General features: G+C 37.3%; 1 protein-coding gene across 11 annotated transcripts in view; it reads left to right on the top strand.

Annotated features, from left to right (window-relative positions):
- The first annotated feature begins 1,626 nt into the window (after window positions 1-1,626).
- The window catches only part of FAM135A (family with sequence similarity 135 member A), a 124,848-nt gene continuing 109,316 nt past the window's right edge, over window positions 1,627-17,158 (top strand). For 3 of the 11 annotated variants that reach the window (XM_027602117.2, XM_027602122.2, XM_027602121.2), the window contains exons 1-2: window positions 1,632-1,900; window positions 3,677-3,765. The gene's annotated coding sequence lies outside the window, so the exon portion shown is untranslated. Of the gene's footprint in view, window positions 1,901-3,676; window positions 3,766-11,727; window positions 11,848-17,158 lie in introns of all 11 variants that reach the window. The other 8 variants (XM_027602113.2, XM_027602108.2, XM_027602116.2 and 5 more) reach the window with 6 other exon arrangements.

Here is a 17,158-nt window from a genome sequence, read left to right as displayed (position 1 = left end):
ATGGTATTTGGCTATTTTAAAAAAGACAAAGATTAGGAACCAGGAAAGCAGATCATTCATGCAAATGCTAACACACTGGTTATCATAGGATGACACGACATTCACAATCATGTTAAAGATACATAGTAAGATGAAGAAAAACCAGAGGTTATATTATATTCAAAACTTGTCGCTCAAATGACCTAGGCTGCAAGCCATCATCATTACAGATGGTCCCTTACTTAGGATGGTTTGACTTAAGACTTCGGTCTTTACCATGGTGACAAAGTGATAAGCATTTAATGGAAACGAAACTTCAAATTTTGAATTTTGGTCTTTTTTCAGGTTAGCAAAACGCAGTATGATATTGTCGTATTGGGCAGAGGGATTGAATCACAACTCCCACTCAACCATGCAATCCTAAAAGTAAACAACCAATATACTTACAACCATTCTTTTTCAGTTTCAGGACAGTATTCAAGAAATTACATGAGATAACTCTGTATTATAAAATAGGCTTTGTGTTAGATGATTTTGTCCAACTGCAGGCTAATGTAAGTATTCTGAGCACGTTTAAGGGAGCCTAGGCTAGGCTATGCTCTGTAGATTAGATGTATTTCCTGCATTTTCGACTACAGTATTTTCAATTTATGATGGGTTTATAAAGTCATAACTGTCATAAGTCACGGAAGAGCTACATTCCCAAATAAGTATACAAACCCTTTTCTTTTGAATTCATTCTTATTCTGGTAAAATATACTTATAAAATGTACCATTTTAAACATTTTTTTAAGTACAGTTCAGGGCCATTAAGTACACTAATAGTTGTACAACCATCGACACTATCCATTCTTCTACTTCACTTTTAACACACACTACAGCCACAATTTCCTTTTTTCCATTAACTTTGCCTTAGTAACACTGAACTTCATGCACTACAAAAGGTTCTGCTGGATTAGACTCAGAAGCTGGGATGAAGTAAATCACTAAAGGATTATCCTTCACGGGCTATCCAAATCATAGGCTTCTTTTAATGGAATTTCAAAGCTAAAGATCGCTTCATCGCCTCCCTCCAGGCTTTGTGGGCATCAGTAAGCTAGCAGTAACCATAGCAGCATCCACATCTCTCCAAAAATGAAAGGAGTCCCTAAAAGCAGCAGTCTCGAGCCAGCGCGGAACTCCCGCAGCTTCCTTTCCTACTGCGAAAGGTGAGTAGCGCAGGGACTGGGATCCTTTATCCGGGACCGCAGCCAAGAGGTCAAGAAGACAGAAGACTAAAGAACAATGTGAGAAACAGAGCTGAAGTCTTAGCACTCCCTCCTTTTGCCCGCCTCCGGTACCCTCCTCTTCAGCATAAAATGCATGGAGCCTCTTGTTTTTTTAAATTCCTAGCCCGACCCTTCTAAGGGGGCTCGCGCGTTTTATTGACGCAAAACTCCCGTTCTCGCGAGAACTTGGGAGTAAGAGGCGAAAAGAGTGGACAAATCTCTTGAAATCTCAGTTGGCGTTGGACTTAGAGCGGTGGTTGAGAGGCTTGGAACGAGGGGGAGGGGCGGGGCGCCGTGCCTGGAAGGGGCGGGGCCTAACCTTAGAGAGGGGAGGGAACAGGGAGGAGTGGGGAGGGGAGAGAAGGCCGGGGGCGGGGCCGCGGGGCCTGAGACCTGTTGATCGCAGGTAGCTCCGGCTGGCCGGGGTTCCCTCGGGACTGGGGTGACTGCGCATGCTCGCTGGCCGTTTCGGGCCAGTAGCCGAGTGGCGGTGACGAACCGGCTTCTCTGCTGCGGTGGTTGCGGTTGCTGCGATGGCGATGTGAGGGGGCCCGGGGCGGGATGGTGCTGACCCGGGCAGGGCCGTCTTTTTCCAGCGGGACAACGAGCTCCTCCGTCCGACAGGCGGTGGAGGAGGCCGAGCCGGGCGAAAGGTAAGCCCCTAACTGTGCTCTCCGTCTAGCTCGGCTCCCTACACCCAAGACCCCTCCCTGTTTCCCACGGGCCCGGCAGGAAGCGGCCTCCTTCTCCTTGTCGCCGCTCGCCCGCTCCGGCCCTTCACCCAGCTGCTCCCGGTCGGAACCCGGCCCCGGGCCCGCTGAAGGTCGGTGGTGACGGCTGTGCAGAGTGCCCTCCGAGTGGCGAGGAGCCACGGCGTCCCGCTCGCCGGGTGCTCCCTGCTGCCCCTGCCCCTGCGGCGCGTCCCTCGGCCGGCTCTTCCTGAACCTCACTCCTGTACCCAGACGTCCCCTGCCCTTCGCGGTCAGCTCCGTCCTCGCCGCTCTGTCCTCCCTTTACCCCCCTTTCGTGGTTGTGCTCTTTCATCCCCTCCTCCCATGTGCCCTTTCGCTTCGCTGGTCTCCCTGTTGAGGCAGTGTATCCTTTTGCTCCCCTTAATTTCTTCCATCTCACTGTGCATCCCTAGTTTGGCTCCTCTTCCCGACTCTCCTTACCCTCACCGACCAAGTTTGCCTCTATTAATTTCTTCCGTGGCTCTCTTCTTTCCTCATTTCAACACTTCGTCTTCGTTCTCTTTTGTGAGTTTCTGATGTGTTTGCTTTAACATCGGTTTGCGCTGGAGTTCATTCTATGCCCCACTTTACCTTCGCAGGCCCTCACTCCCTTAATCTTTAGCTGTCTTTTGGTACCCTGTTTCACCGCTTTCCGTTTAATGGCTCCTGCGCCCCCCACCCCGTCCTTTTCCATTATGATCCTATTTACAGTATCTAATCTCGGGTGCTTTTTTCCCCCCTCTAAAACTGTTTTTTGTTTGTTTGTTTTTGAGGGTTTTTGTTTTTTTGCTTTTGCATAGATCGAGACTCTTTAATCTGTTTAACTTTGCATTAAATCTTTGAAGAGTTCAGTCTCCTGCTTTCTATGTAAGCTAGGTATCCACTCAGTATTCTTAGTTCATCTTCCAATTTAATCAAATCTCTTCATCTTTTTTCTTCCTTGACTGGGAATATTATCAAGAGTGAGGGTGCCTGGGTGGCTCAGTTGGTTAAGCGACTGCCTTCGGCTCAGGTCATGATCCTGGAGGCCCGGGATCGAGTCCCACGTCGGGCTCCCTGCTCAGCGGGAAGTCTGCCTCTCCCTCTGACCATCTTCCCTCTCGTGCTCTCTATCTCTCATTCTCTCTCTCTCAAATAAATAAATAAAATCTTTTTTTAAAAAGTGACAGTAGTACTAAACCTCTTACATTTACTGAGTGAACCTTTAATTTTTAAGAATTATGTTTACCTTAAGTGTCAGAAGAAGCAATTTGAGTATAGACTTGATGAAAATATAAAGGGTTAAGATTTGTTAAAGGCTGATCTACAAACATAAGGTTAAAATTTGGAAATTTTATTGCCCTTCAGTAAAAGTCCAAGAGCTAATCTTAAATGAAATTTAATAAATTTTATTTTATGAAATTCATTATTTGATGTTTTATTTACTATTGCAAATGTTTGCATCATTTTCCTGAGGGTCTCTGTTCTCTTTAATAAATGCATATAATTTCTACTAATTTAAGAATAGATTTAGTGTGCCTACTGAATGAAAAATTTGTGAGAAGTATTAAATTTTTGAATTGGGGAAAAGAACTTTCTAACCAGTGTTGGGCCCCCACTTTTCATTTACATAAAACCTCTCTATATAATGGTACAGTATTTTATTTTGAAGGCATCTGCTGAAGCAGATACTTTCAGTGAAGTTTGCCTTTATTCTAGGGTTGAAGATCAACTGGATTATGTATTTCGTTCTGGAATCTCAAAGCAGTCCACAAACAGTAAATTCTTCCTTACATTGTCTATGTCAGGTAGGAATTAATTTTTTGTTTCTGTTGTACAGAAGGGAAATATCAAGGCAAAAAAGTGTAGTTTCTTATTCAAATTGATGTTAGAGATAAAAGTGGAGGGAAATACAGTTTAAGATCCAGTGTCTTTAAGCCACACCTCTTTTGGAAGAACCAGCAATTGTATATGGTAGGAGGTGATGAACTCCTCAACTTTTAAGATTTTTTAAAAATAATTTTTCCAATGCAAATAGAGATAACTGCTGCTTCTGAAGGAAGCTTTCCCACCTTTCAAAGGCAAGTCTTTATTTTTAGGTAAGAATTCATTAAAAAAAGTAAAAAATTCTTGTTAGTTTTTTTTTTAATTTTTTTAGTGTGTTGATTCTGTGCTCTGAGAAATTAAGAATTTGTGGTGGACAGCAGGCACAGAACTTGTCAGAAGATCTAACTCTTATGATGACTCATGACATTAATTTGTAGAAGCCACTTAACCTCTATAGCTAATTGTCTCTACCTGTAATAAGTGGGTGAAAAAGGTGGCCACCCAGTGATCTTTCAGTAGCAAAATAAGCCTTATTTGAACATGCATAGGGCCACCACAGACAAAAATTGCTATATAAATACTTTATTTCTATCTGTTTTAGACTGTGTAAGTGTATCCATGGGTTAAATTCCAGATCAAACTGGAGTTTAGATTTTTTAATTTTAGACTTCTGTGAAAAATCTGGTAAAATGCTGGTGAACTCTGTTCTAGCTTATATTAATGTTCATATACAATGAAGCAGATGCTGTAGCATTCAGTATATAGAATTAAAATGCCCTTTGCCAGGATTTGACACTGAAGAGAGATGTAAGAGTTATTCATACATCTTTGGTTACCTTCATAATTTTCTGTTGTCTTATATTTTAGCTTTGTTTATTGTAAGTATAGACCCTTGACAGTGGGCATTGTTTAGGGATTAGGAGGGCAAGGATTTCCTTTGCTTTGATTCTATGTTTTGAGGGAAAACTGCTTAAAAGTGAGTTTTGTGTTGTGTACATGTGTGTATTTAAGTGAAGGGATGGAGATGGGAGCATATAGGTTTGAAATGAGTAATGTGGTTTTTGTTTTTCTTTTCCTCAAGTTATTTGTCAGGAAGGAAGTTTAGAAATGAATAAAAATAAGAAGCAGAATGGTGATACCAAAAAAAAAAAAAAAACTTAATGAACCCAGTGATTTTTTAGAAAAGTTATAAAGCACAAGTTATTAGGCAGGTCTAGATTTTTCAGAAGGAATAGAGTAAAACAACTGCACAGTGGGTTTCACCATTTTAACAAGTACATACTTAGTTATCAATAATGTGCTAAATTTAATAAAAATTAGCCTCTTTTTTCTTAACGGGAATATAGAGGTGTCAGGCATATTAGACCACATTATACCAGCTCTCTCCTTCTTATTTTGATGAAACAATCTTTATGAACCATCTTTCAACCAAAACAACATTCTGAGAAAATTATAGTGTATTACTTTCATGGGATTAGGTCTCTTTAGACTGTCCATAATATAGCAAGTATTTCTAAATTATATTGTCAATATGGAAGTCTAATTGATAGTATTATGGAACATTTCTGTTAAGTTTTATGAAATGTTCTTTTGCTACAGTTCTTAATATAATCAGACCTAGAAGTATTCCTTCATTGAAATCCCCTTGAAGTTGTCTTCTAGGATGCAGCTGCTTCATTCATGATTGTTTTTAGATCAGTGGTATCTCTGACATCTGCTCTTTGATGTCTCAAGTTGCCAGTAAGTCATGGTCTTCAGTTGGAAATACTGCTAACTGTAAATGTCTAAACAGCAAGCTCAGGCCTTATTGACAGTCTAAGTTTCAGACTTTGGAAGCCTATATTCCCTTTGCTATCACTTTTGCTTTTTGGAATTAAGGACCCCAGGTTTTAAAACCACCCTCATTCTTCCTCAGGCTTACTGAAAATTAGTTCTTTTCCTCAGGTAAGATAAGATTAGAATATAGGCAGTCTTGTTTTGCAAAATTAATAACTTTCATATCAAAGTATAGTAATTATATAATAAAGTACTTGCCAAGGGCCACATTTTTATAGAAGAGTTCTGAAATAGACCTATAGGCAGGGGAAACCAAAGAAATGTCTTTAAAGGAGTAAAATCAGTAGAAAAAATTTTTGAATAGAAAGTTGAAATATTTATAGTCTCCTTTTTTTCCTAGTTCTTCTCAACACCTAAGATCTAAGATGATCTTAATTGGAAGCCAACTCTTTCCCCTTTAAGGTCTGATGGCCTATAAATGACAATATTTTTAAACCACACAATTGAAACTGATAATAAAAACCTATTTAGTTGAGTTACATTATTTTGAATAGACATTTCTCTAAATGAAATCATATTTAAAAATGGAGGTAAAATATTGAGATGTAAGGAATTGTTGAATCACTATATTGTACACCTAAAACTAATATGACAACTTATGTTAAGTATACTGGAATTAAAATAAAAACCTAATACATTGAAAAAAATGAGGTAAAATAAAATCATAATATCAGCTATTTATTGAGCACGATGCACCAAGTGCCATGCTTAGTGCTTTGTATATATTCGTATATATTATCTTTATAAGCCTTACCTTTTGACCTAGGAGTTACAAATATTATTTCCATCTGAGAAAAGTAAGATTTTGTGAGCCTGGATTAGATTCTGGATCTTTCTGACATCAAAATTACTAGTAGACTGAAGAAAGCAAGAAAGCATAGACTTTTAAGAAAGCATTGTTTCTTTCTTAGAATATTTTTCAGAGGGAGGATTGAAGTTCTTTTTGTTCTGGTTCTGAGCTTTGTCTGTTGAGGTAACCAATAAGATGAAATATTTTAGGGGATACTTGGCAGATCCCTGAACTAGGTAGTAGATAATGACTGTGGTTCTTTCTGAATTTCTTTTCATATTAAAAGAAGTAACTAATTTTTGGTCATTTGGGCTATTCTTGTTTTGTTTTTAAATATTTATTTATTTATTTTAAAGAGAGCGTGCAGCAGGGGGGTAGAGGGAGAGAGAGTCTTGAGCAGACTCCTCACTCAGCACAAAGCCCGATGTGGGGCTCAGTCTCACAACCCTTAGACCATGACCTGAGCTGAAACCAAGGGTTGGTCAGTTAACTGACTGTGCCACTCAGGAGCCCCTATTCTTGGTTTTTTAAAGTATATAATAACATTATATATTCAGAGGCATTCTGTGTTATATTACTGGCAGATTTGATTTATGGCATGGATGTGTCCCTGAAAAGTTTATATGAGCTGGTTTTAATAAATTTTATTTTCCCATTGTTAATATAATGTGAGAGGTAGCATTCATTAAGTGTTCCACAATGAGCAATAAATGTTCTTTCTCTGTCGCGTTACTTCGTTCTCATGTAATAAGTCAACCATGGGAATACTCTCAGAAGTTACCGACGTTCTTTTTATGTTTAAAAAAATGTTTTTCTGTGGATTTTCTATCATATTAACACAGTTATCCAAAGTGAACAATGTTTTGTTTTGAGAATGCTTACTTCTTAATCTAAATGCCAGTTCTAAGATTAGTAATAATATATTTCTTTTTTATAAGACAACTGTTCAAAACCAAATTTTAAAGAAATTAGAAGAGAACAATGCCTTTAAAACTTCAGATTTTGTGTTTGTGGGGGTGGAATGTGAGAAATTTGAAGATTTCATAATTAGAGAATAATACTAATTACATGGAAAATTAAATGTGGTTAATTTATCAAGTGTAATTTTTTTCATTAATGCTGTATTCTGATTTCAGTTGTAGGGGCATATTTATTTATCTCATGACTTGAAGATCTTTCAGTCTATTTCCTATAAAAATTCAGGTGTAGACTTTATAATTATGCAAGTTTAAATTTAGGCCATGTAGTTTGGCACATTTGAGGGTTTTGTCCTTTTTCCATTATTTCCTAACTGTGATCTTGCATAAGTTATGTAAACTTTTCGCTCTTTAGTTTCCTTACCTGTAAATGATAGCTCCTTCAGATTTTTGTGAGAATTAAATAAAATAATGTAGTTAAAACATACTAGTATAATAGTAGGTACTCCAAAAAGTTCTGAATGTTTATATTTGGTTTCAGTTTGATACTGCTATTTGATCTATATTTTGATATCAACAGAGAAACATACAGCTTTTAAAATATAGTTTGCCTATCAAGTTGTTCTCATTATCTTCCCTTTTGAAGGTCTCCTCCTCTCCCTAAAAGAAGAATTTAGTACTCTATTCCCTTCTTAAATAGTTCTATAATTTGGGCAGTATAGCATATGGCTGGCCATCAAGAATTCATTTTGATGAGTAAGCAGTGGCAGCAAAAGTTTCTAGACTAGGGTTCTTCCTTAATTTACATGTCCTTTCTACTGTAATTATTCTGATAAGCTCGTCTTCACTGTGAATCACTTTTTAAAATGAGAGATGTCACTGATGAAAGTGTGCTGTGCTTGTGAATAATTGTGAAGACAAAAAGAAAGTTAAAAGCTATCTGAATGGTGTGATCTTCAGAGTCAGGCAAGTGACAGGTGGCTTGGCCATTTTAGAGCAGGTTATAATGCAGTGATTTAGCATGTTTAACCCCTGCAAGGGGGAGCTTACAAAGCTGGGCAGGGTGTCAGGGCCTCAGCCAAATAAGAAGGCAAATGAATGTAAACAAAAAATAAAAACATAGGGGCACCTGGGTGGCTCAGTTGGTTAAGTGTCTGCCTTTGGGTCAGGTCATGATCCCAGGGTCCTGGGACTGAGCCTCTTGTCTGGCTCCCTGCTCAGCCCAGAGCCTGCTTCTCCCTCTCCTCCTTGGCTCATGCTCTCTGTCACTATCTGTCTCTCTCTAAAATAAATAAATAAAATCTTTAAAGAGAAAAAGAAACATAGCTCAGATATTTAGCGTGAACCACCCAGTGCAGACTTAACCATCTCAGATGGCCAGAATTATTGGATGTCAGGGTTAGAGATGCAAGGCTAATCCAGATATCACTGGTTGATTGTTCTCAGTTTACTGCTGTATGGTCTGATTTGGTCAGGATTAGCTCCAAGACTTTAAGGGCGTGAGCCTGTGTGGATTGGAGTTCAACTATGCCCTAAGTGAGTGGGACTTAGAAAAGGTGGCAACTGAGCAACCCGCCCCCCCCGCCCCTGCCAAGAGACTCATCTTCTACGCTTCTCAGTTTGCTATAGAAGACTTGACTGTTGTAAGAATGTTTTATTCACAAAGTTGTAAGAATGGCATTTTGAAGGCTTCTGGGGGTGCCCCTATTTTGAGTTTCCTACTTATTCATTAGGAGAAGGCTCAAGAAAATGGATACAAAACTGACTAGCTAGTATTGAGGTAACCTCCTTCTTTGTCCCCATCATATTCCTATTTAGCATACTTGACTTTAACTGTACATATAAGATGCTTTTTCCTCCATTGGTCCCTAAATGTCAGTCTCCGTCCCCACATGTCTGTCATAGTGTGAACCCCTCATCTAGTTGGGCTTGAATATGATGTTCCTTCATTTGGTATCAGTTCCTATATGTCTGCCATAATTTGAGTTTCTCAACATTGAATATGAACGTATAAAGATGTGTATATTTTTGTACAATATGGCCCCTAAATGCAAGTTTACTATGTTATCTAGTGTTCTGCTGAAGAGACTAAATTTTTTCCTTAAGTTGGAAGACAAAGTGAATGTGTTTTACTCATTGATTAATGGTATATTGATTGCCAACATGGACCCTTTCTAAGGGATTTTTAAGGCTAAGTTGGCCCATAGGTGATTTTTGCCTCATGTGTTATCTTTAGTATCTTCTTCATAAGATTAGGCATCATTATTCAGACATATTCAGACATTATTCAGTCAGTATTATAAGCTCTGAACCCATTTGTGTCATGGCTACTAACTTGGGAATAGAATTTAGAAGCTGGAGCTGTTGGCTCCATAATTGGTAGAAGTGATCCCTTTATTCCTTAGGTTGGCAAAGGGAGTGTCTTAGAGCTCCAATTCATTCAGCTCCTTTACGGTCTTCCTTAGGAGAAAGAACATCCTCAGGGCATATATTTTGGGTCCACAGTTTGAGTCAAGGCTGTTAGTTTTTTTTATTTCTGTGAGAGGATCTGATCATCCCCTATGGTCTCCAGTTCATCTTAAGGAACCTCTAAGCTGTGTTTCTTAGTTTCAGATATTTCCACATCCTTTTAGATTTCTGGTAACACTCATGAATTCAGACTGAGTTCTAAGTGGTTAGTGGTTAGCTGTTGTTTTAAGATTAGGGTAGATGATGTAGGAGCATCTCCCACATTTTTCCAGATATCCATACCTGGACTCCCCTTTGTGGATATTGGAGGTCTCTCAACTGATCTGATTGGAGTGAACATTTCTATAGTCTTAGAAACTGTGCATGGATTTTATGCACTTATGCAATTTCTGGAGCAGTTACTATACATTCCAGCAGTTAAAGAGATGGCTTGGTATTCCTAGACTAACATACATATTCAATAGGTATATGCGTGTGTGATTTAAAACTTTCCAGTAGCTACATTTTAAAAAGTAAAAATAAATGGTAAAATTAATTTTTATAATATATTTTATTTAACCCAACATATCTAAAATATTATTTCAAGGTGTGATCAATGTAAAAAACATATTAATGAGATATCTATGTTCTTTTTCTGTACTGTCTTTGAAATCTAATGTGTACTTTATGCTTAGAGCATATCTCAATTAGCATACTACATTTTTAACAGTTAAAGTATAGTCCTATCAAACAGTAAAGTTATGTTCAATGAAAAAATATTTTATACTGCATTAGTGTTTGGATTTAAATTTAAAAATTCAGTTCCTCAGTCACACAAGTCATATTTTAATTGTTCAATAGCCACATGTGCCTAGTGGCCAGTGTGTTAGAGCAGCTCTAGAGGGCCAAGTCTTTCCGAGTAATCGGTAACTTTGTTTCTTTGGAAGTAAGCTAACTTTTCCTGAGGTATTATAAGGTAATTGTCAGATTGTTCTCCCGGTCAGTATAAGAGCCTTTCAGTATAAATTTCCCATTTAGTATGAGAATCAGTTTCTGTTTGAGGTTCCCCTTTGGCTTCTTTGGATTGGTTTGTAGTTTACTTAGCTAAATTCTCTTAGGGACCTAGGAAATAGCCCAAGAAGGAGCTCTACTCAAATTATTCCATTTAGGTTACTTTGCCAGGTCCAGAAGAACAGAAAGAACAGTTTAGTCTCAGGTAAATCAGCTTATTCCCATAGCTTCAAATGCTCAGATTAAAATGACAGATTCTAAGCCAGCAAGCAGACTATGCAGGAGGGCCATGAAATTCATGGCTTCTGGGGAGCTCCTTACAATGGAGTGTCTCCCAGGCACCCTCTGGGTAAAAGGAAAGAAGCCCTTTCTTCACCTTCTTTCATTCTTAAGAGAGGGCAGGCAAGGATTTTTCTGTTCCATGAAAGGTCCTTTGCCCGAGGATCTGAATGGCATAAGAATTTGTGTGAGTGATTGCAAACTGAATGCATTTGCCCTGTGGATGAATTTGATTTGACCTATACAGGTTTTGTTTGTTTTGTTTTTGTTTAGTTTTGAGCTAGTTGGCAACATCTAAAGTTTAGGAGATTTCACCTTTAGGAAAAAAGTTTTCAATTTCTTGTTGAAAATTCAGAAGCCTCTGACAGTACTGGGCCAGCAAGAATTGGCTGTACCTGAATGTAAGTTGCTCCCCGTGATGGGAAAAGGGCAGTTTATGAAAAGAGAATCAGACAGATCCCCTTTGACCCTGATAGTCCTCTGGTTTTTCTTGCCTTTCTCTTTTTGCCTACTCTCCTTTTCCTTTAGTCCTTCTTTGAAATTTTTCTGCTAGTACATAAACATAAAAATGATTGTTTTCTGTTTTTTGAGGGGGAATGAAAACCAGATTTACCAGCATCACACTGTATATATCTGCACATGTATTATATATTTCTACTTAGGGAATAATCAGTAAAAAGAGATGGATTTGAGGAAAATTAGACAGTAACAATAGAACAAAAAAGACAGCAGAATACGAGAAGAAGAGAAGGAAGTTGCTAACAGACCTCGAACATATGCTGGTAAAGGAATTTTATTATAAATAAAAGTTTATTTTATTATAAAAGTTTATTCATGCATGGCTCTGTTTTCCATATATCAGTATAAAAATTCATTTCTTTAGGTTGGTTGGGTTTAAATAGAAAAATAATAACAACTTAATATTTATGGAAGATTCAATGTTAATTTATTAAATCTTTGTTACATATTAAATTGAGTGCATACTGTGTGTTGGGCAGTGGGGATACAGCTATGAACAGAGTAGTCAGGATTCCTACCTTTATAAAGCTTACATGTTAGTGGGAAAATGTAATAAAACTAAAAAAAATAAAATCTTTAGTTTGTTAGATGGAGGTAAGTTGCTGAGGGAAAATATAAGGGAGGAAGGAGGGTGTACCAGGAAAGGAGAGTTACTATTTTATTTTACTTATTTAATTTTTTTTTGAGAGTTGTTATTTTAGTAAGTGTGGCCAGGAAAGGGCTATATGAGAAGTTAACATCTGAGTCAAGACTAGAAGGGGGTGAAAAGTGATTAATTTGGGTATTTGGGTTGGAAGAATGTTCCAGGGAACAAATGTAAAGACCCTGGGACAGGAATATATTTGGTATGTTTGAGAAATAGTAAGGAAACAAGTGGGCAGACTGGTAGGAGATGAACTGAGAGAAGTTATGGAAGATCTAGATTATATAAGGTCATCATATAGGCCTTTGTAAGGCAATTTTACTGTGAATATCATGGGAAGCCACTGAGGGTTTGGAACAGAGGAAAGAAATACAATTTGAATTATTTCAAATAATATTACATAACATATTAAAATATGCTACTAGCATAACTGTATAGTAATATTATTAATTAATGTATATATTATATAATGTAATAGGTCATCTGGCTGCTTTTTTGAAAATAGGCTGCAGTGGGGGATATATTAGTTAGAGTGTAGGTTAGGTATCGTTACTGTAACACAGTTATAAAAGTCCAAGCAGTCTGGATAGGGAGGACATCTGTGCTCTGTGAAACCATTCAGGAATCCAGAATCTTTCCATCTTTTTGTTTTACCATTCTTTGGGGTCTTGTCCTAATTTAATGTGGTCAAAACTAGATTACTATCAAGAAGATATTTCATCTGCGGTAAAGGGAAACAGATGGAATCCAAAGCACTCAAGCTTAGCTATACTTTGTGCCTGTTGCATTTCCCAGTGTATTGTAAGTGTTCAATAAATGTTTGAATGAATGAATGAATACCTATTTTATATCTGAGTAAATTAAGAGATAGAGAACTAACCAAACATGACTAAGAGTCTATACTGGAACATGATCTAAACTCTGAGCACTAAGAATATATGTATAGAAGAAACTATCATAAAGAGGTTATATCCATGAAATGGGGAATGTCTTATATAAAGATAACATTGTTTTGTTTTCCTTAAAAATCATTACTCTACAATCTTTAGATGTGATTATTAAGGTTTAAAATAGTAGTTAATGGAAGGGGGATTCAAGATGATGGCGTAAGAAGACTCTGGATTCACCTCCTCCCACGGACACAACAAACATATCTTTATATGGAATAACAACCTCTGAAAAGGAACTGAGAATTAGATGAACAGTGCCTCTGTAATAAAAGACGAAAGAGAAACGTAGAGATGGGTAGGAGAGGCAAAGGCACAGCCTTACCCTGGACCCTACCCCAAATGTGCTAACAATTGGGAGGGATGCCCAAAATATGGAACTCTCTCTCAACATACTTTCATGATAAAAACTTCAATAAATTAGTTATAAAAGAAATGTATCTCTGCATAATAAAGCCCATATATGACAAACCCACAGCTAACATCGTACTCAATGGTGAAAAGTTTAAAGCTTTTCCTCTAAAAAGATCACCATTTTTATTCAACATAGTACTGGAAGTATTAGCCATAGCAATTAGGCAAGCAGAAGTGAAAGACATCCCAATTGGAAAGGAAGACATAAAACTGTCACTATTTGCAGATGACATGATACTCTATGTAGAAAACTCTAAGACTCCAGTAAAAAACTATTAAAACTAATAAATGAATTCTGTAAAGTTGCAAGATACAAAATTAATATACAGAAATCTGTTGTATTTTTATACACTACCAATGAACTATCAGAAAGATAAATGAAGAAAATGATCCCATTTACAGCTGCATCAAAAAAAGAATAAAATACCGGGCACCTGGGTGGTGCAGCCAGTTAAGTGTCCAACTCTTGGTTTCGGCTGAGGTCATGATCTCAGGGTCACGGGATTGAGCCCTGAGTCAGGCTCTGTGCTCAGCACGGAGTGTGCTTGAGATTCTCTCTCCTCTTCCCTCTGCTCCTCCCACTTGTGTGCGCTCTCTCTCTCTCTCTCTCAATAAGTAAATCTTAAAAAAAAAAAAAAAAAGAGGGGCACCTGGGTGGCTCATTTGGTTAAGTGTCTGCCTTTGGCTCAAGTCATGATCCTGGGGTCCTGGGATCAAGCCCCGTGTCAGGCTCCCTACTCAGCAGGGAGTCTGCTTCTCCCTCTCTTTCTGCCCCTCCCCCATTACTCATGCTCACTCTCTCTCTCTCAAATAAATAAAATCTTAAAAATAAACATTTAAAAAAAGAATAAAATACCTAGGAATAAATTTAACCAAGGAGGTGAAAGACCTGTACTCTGAAAATTTGAAGACAATGAAAAAGAAATTGAAGATGACACAAACAAATGGAAAGATGTATCATGCTCATGGATTAGAAGAATTAATATTGTTAAAATGTCCATAGTACCCAAAGCATCCTACAGATTCAGTGCAATCCCTGTCAAAATACTAATGAGATTTTTCACAGAACTAGAACAAATAACCCTAAAATTTGTGCGGAACAACAAAAGACCTCAAATATCAAAGTAATCATGAGAAAGAACAACAAAGCTGGAGGTATGCTTCCTGATTTCAAACTATACTACAAAGTGATAGTAATCAAAACAGTATAGTCCTAGCACAAAAACAGACACATAGATTAATGTAACAGGATAGAGAGCCCAGAAATAAATCCATCTTATAGGGTCAGTTAATCTGTGACAAAGGAGGAAGAAACACACAATGGGGAAAAGACAGTCTATTCAGTAAATGGTGCTGAGAAAACTGGATAGATACATGCAAAATAATGAAACATTTTCTTATACCACATACAAAAATAAACCCAAGTGGATTAAAGACTTAAATGTAAGACCTACATCCAAAAAACTAGAAGAAAACATAGGCAGTAAGCTTTTTAACATTGGGCTTAGCAATATTTTTTGGATATGTCTCCTCAGGCAGTGGCAACAATAGCAAAAATAAACAGATGGGACTATATCAAACTAAAAAGCTTTTGCACAGTGAAGGAAACCATCAACCAAACAAAAAGACAGCCTACTGAATGTGAGAAGATATTTGCAAATGAGTTCAACCCCTTAACCTCTGGTAAGGGGTTGAACTCATACAACTGGATAGCAAAACAAAACACAACAAAAAACAAAAATAAAAAACCAAACAACCCTATTTAAAAAATGGACAGAGGAGCTTAATAGACATTTTTCCAAAGAAGACATACAGATGGCCAACAGTCACATAAAAAGATGCTCAGCATCACTAGTCATCAGGGTGATACAAATCAAAACCACAATGGGATGCCACCTCACGACAGTCAGAATGACTAGTAACAAAAAGACAAGAAATAACAGGTATTGGGGAGGAAGTGGAGAAAAGGAAACCCTTGTGCCCTGTTGGTTGGAATGTAAATTGGTGCAACCACTATGGAGAACAGTGTGGATATTCCTCAAAACATTAAAAATAGAAATACCATATGATCCAGTAATCCCACTTCTGGATATTTATCCCAAGAAAATGAAGATACTAATTCCAAAAGATAAATGCATCCTTATGTTCATTGCAGCATTATTTACAATAGCCAAGACATGGAAGGAATCCATGTAGCTATCAATAGATGAATGAATAGGGGCACCTGGGTGGCTCAGATGGTTAAGCATCTGCCTTTGGCTCAGGTCATGATCCCAGGGTCCTGGGATTGAGCCCCACATTGGGCTCCTGGCTCAGCGAGGAGCCTACTTCTCCCTTTCCCTCTGCCTCTCTCCCTGCTCATGCTTTCCCTCTCTCTCTCTGTATCTCTGTGTCTCCAATGAATAAATAAAATCTTAAAAAAAATAGATGAATGAATAAATAAGATGTGCTATATAAGTACAATGGAATATTACTCAACCATAAAAAAAGGATGAAATCTTGCCATTTGCAGGAACATGCATGGACCTAGAGGGTATTTTGCTAAGTGAAATAAGTCAGACAGAGAAAGACAAATACCACATTATTTCACTTATATGTGGTATCTAAAAAACAAAACAAATGAACAAAACAGAAACAGACTCATAGATACAGAGAGAAAACTGGTGGTTGTCAGAGGGGATTGGGGTGGGAGAATGGGCAAAATAGAAGAAGGGAATTAAGAGGTATAAACTCCCAGTGATAAAATAAATGTCACAGGGATGTAATGTTCAGCATAGGGAATGACTCAATAACATTGTAATAACTTTGTATAATAACAAATGGTAACCAGAACTACTGAAGTGATCATTTTGTAGTGTATAAAAATAGCGAATCACTATGTTGTACACCTGAAACTAATATATTAATGTCTGTCAGTTATAAATCAGTAAAAAATGAAATAGCAGTTATTGAAGGTGGTAAAGTCTACATATTTATGATGGAGAGAAGAAAAAGAATCTATGAAGAAGAGTGAATGTGGTCTTTATTCTAACATTTTTAGTATCTAAGGTAATTTTACCAAGGGGAAGAGATTTTTTTATTCAGTCAATAAATATTTGGAGTGAAAACAAAATTATCCATAGCATATCCAGGCATTCTTTTTTGTCAATATACTTAAAATAGTTCAAGTGTGTGTTTATGTGTGTGTGTGTACATAATGCATTCATGCACATTTCATATATATGTAACTGTGTGTGTGTGTACATAATGCATTCATGCGCATTTCATATATATGTAACTTCAGAAATCACTTTATCCAAGGAGTTATTTTAAAATGGTAAGTTTTACATCTTAAAAATTAATAAGCTTATAATATTTTGAGTATTCATGAAAATTGTTTCTGAACCACTGAACTAAGAAAATACTCTTATTTATTATTGTCCTTTGAAGAAGTACACATTAGTGAATCCTTAACAAAGATAGAATAGTTAATATTGGTATCAGTGAAACTGAATGAAAAATCTCTAAAACTTATTTACTAGTTAGCCTTATGCAAGATACAGATCTTTTAGATAAATTGAGATTGTTAAG

This window comes from Zalophus californianus, chromosome 7, assembly GCF_009762305.2.
Source record: "Zalophus californianus isolate mZalCal1 chromosome 7, mZalCal1.pri.v2, whole genome shotgun sequence".
NCBI lineage: Eukaryota > Metazoa > Chordata > Mammalia > Carnivora > Otariidae > Zalophus > Zalophus californianus.
This window is presented reverse-complemented; position numbering and strand designations above follow the sequence as displayed.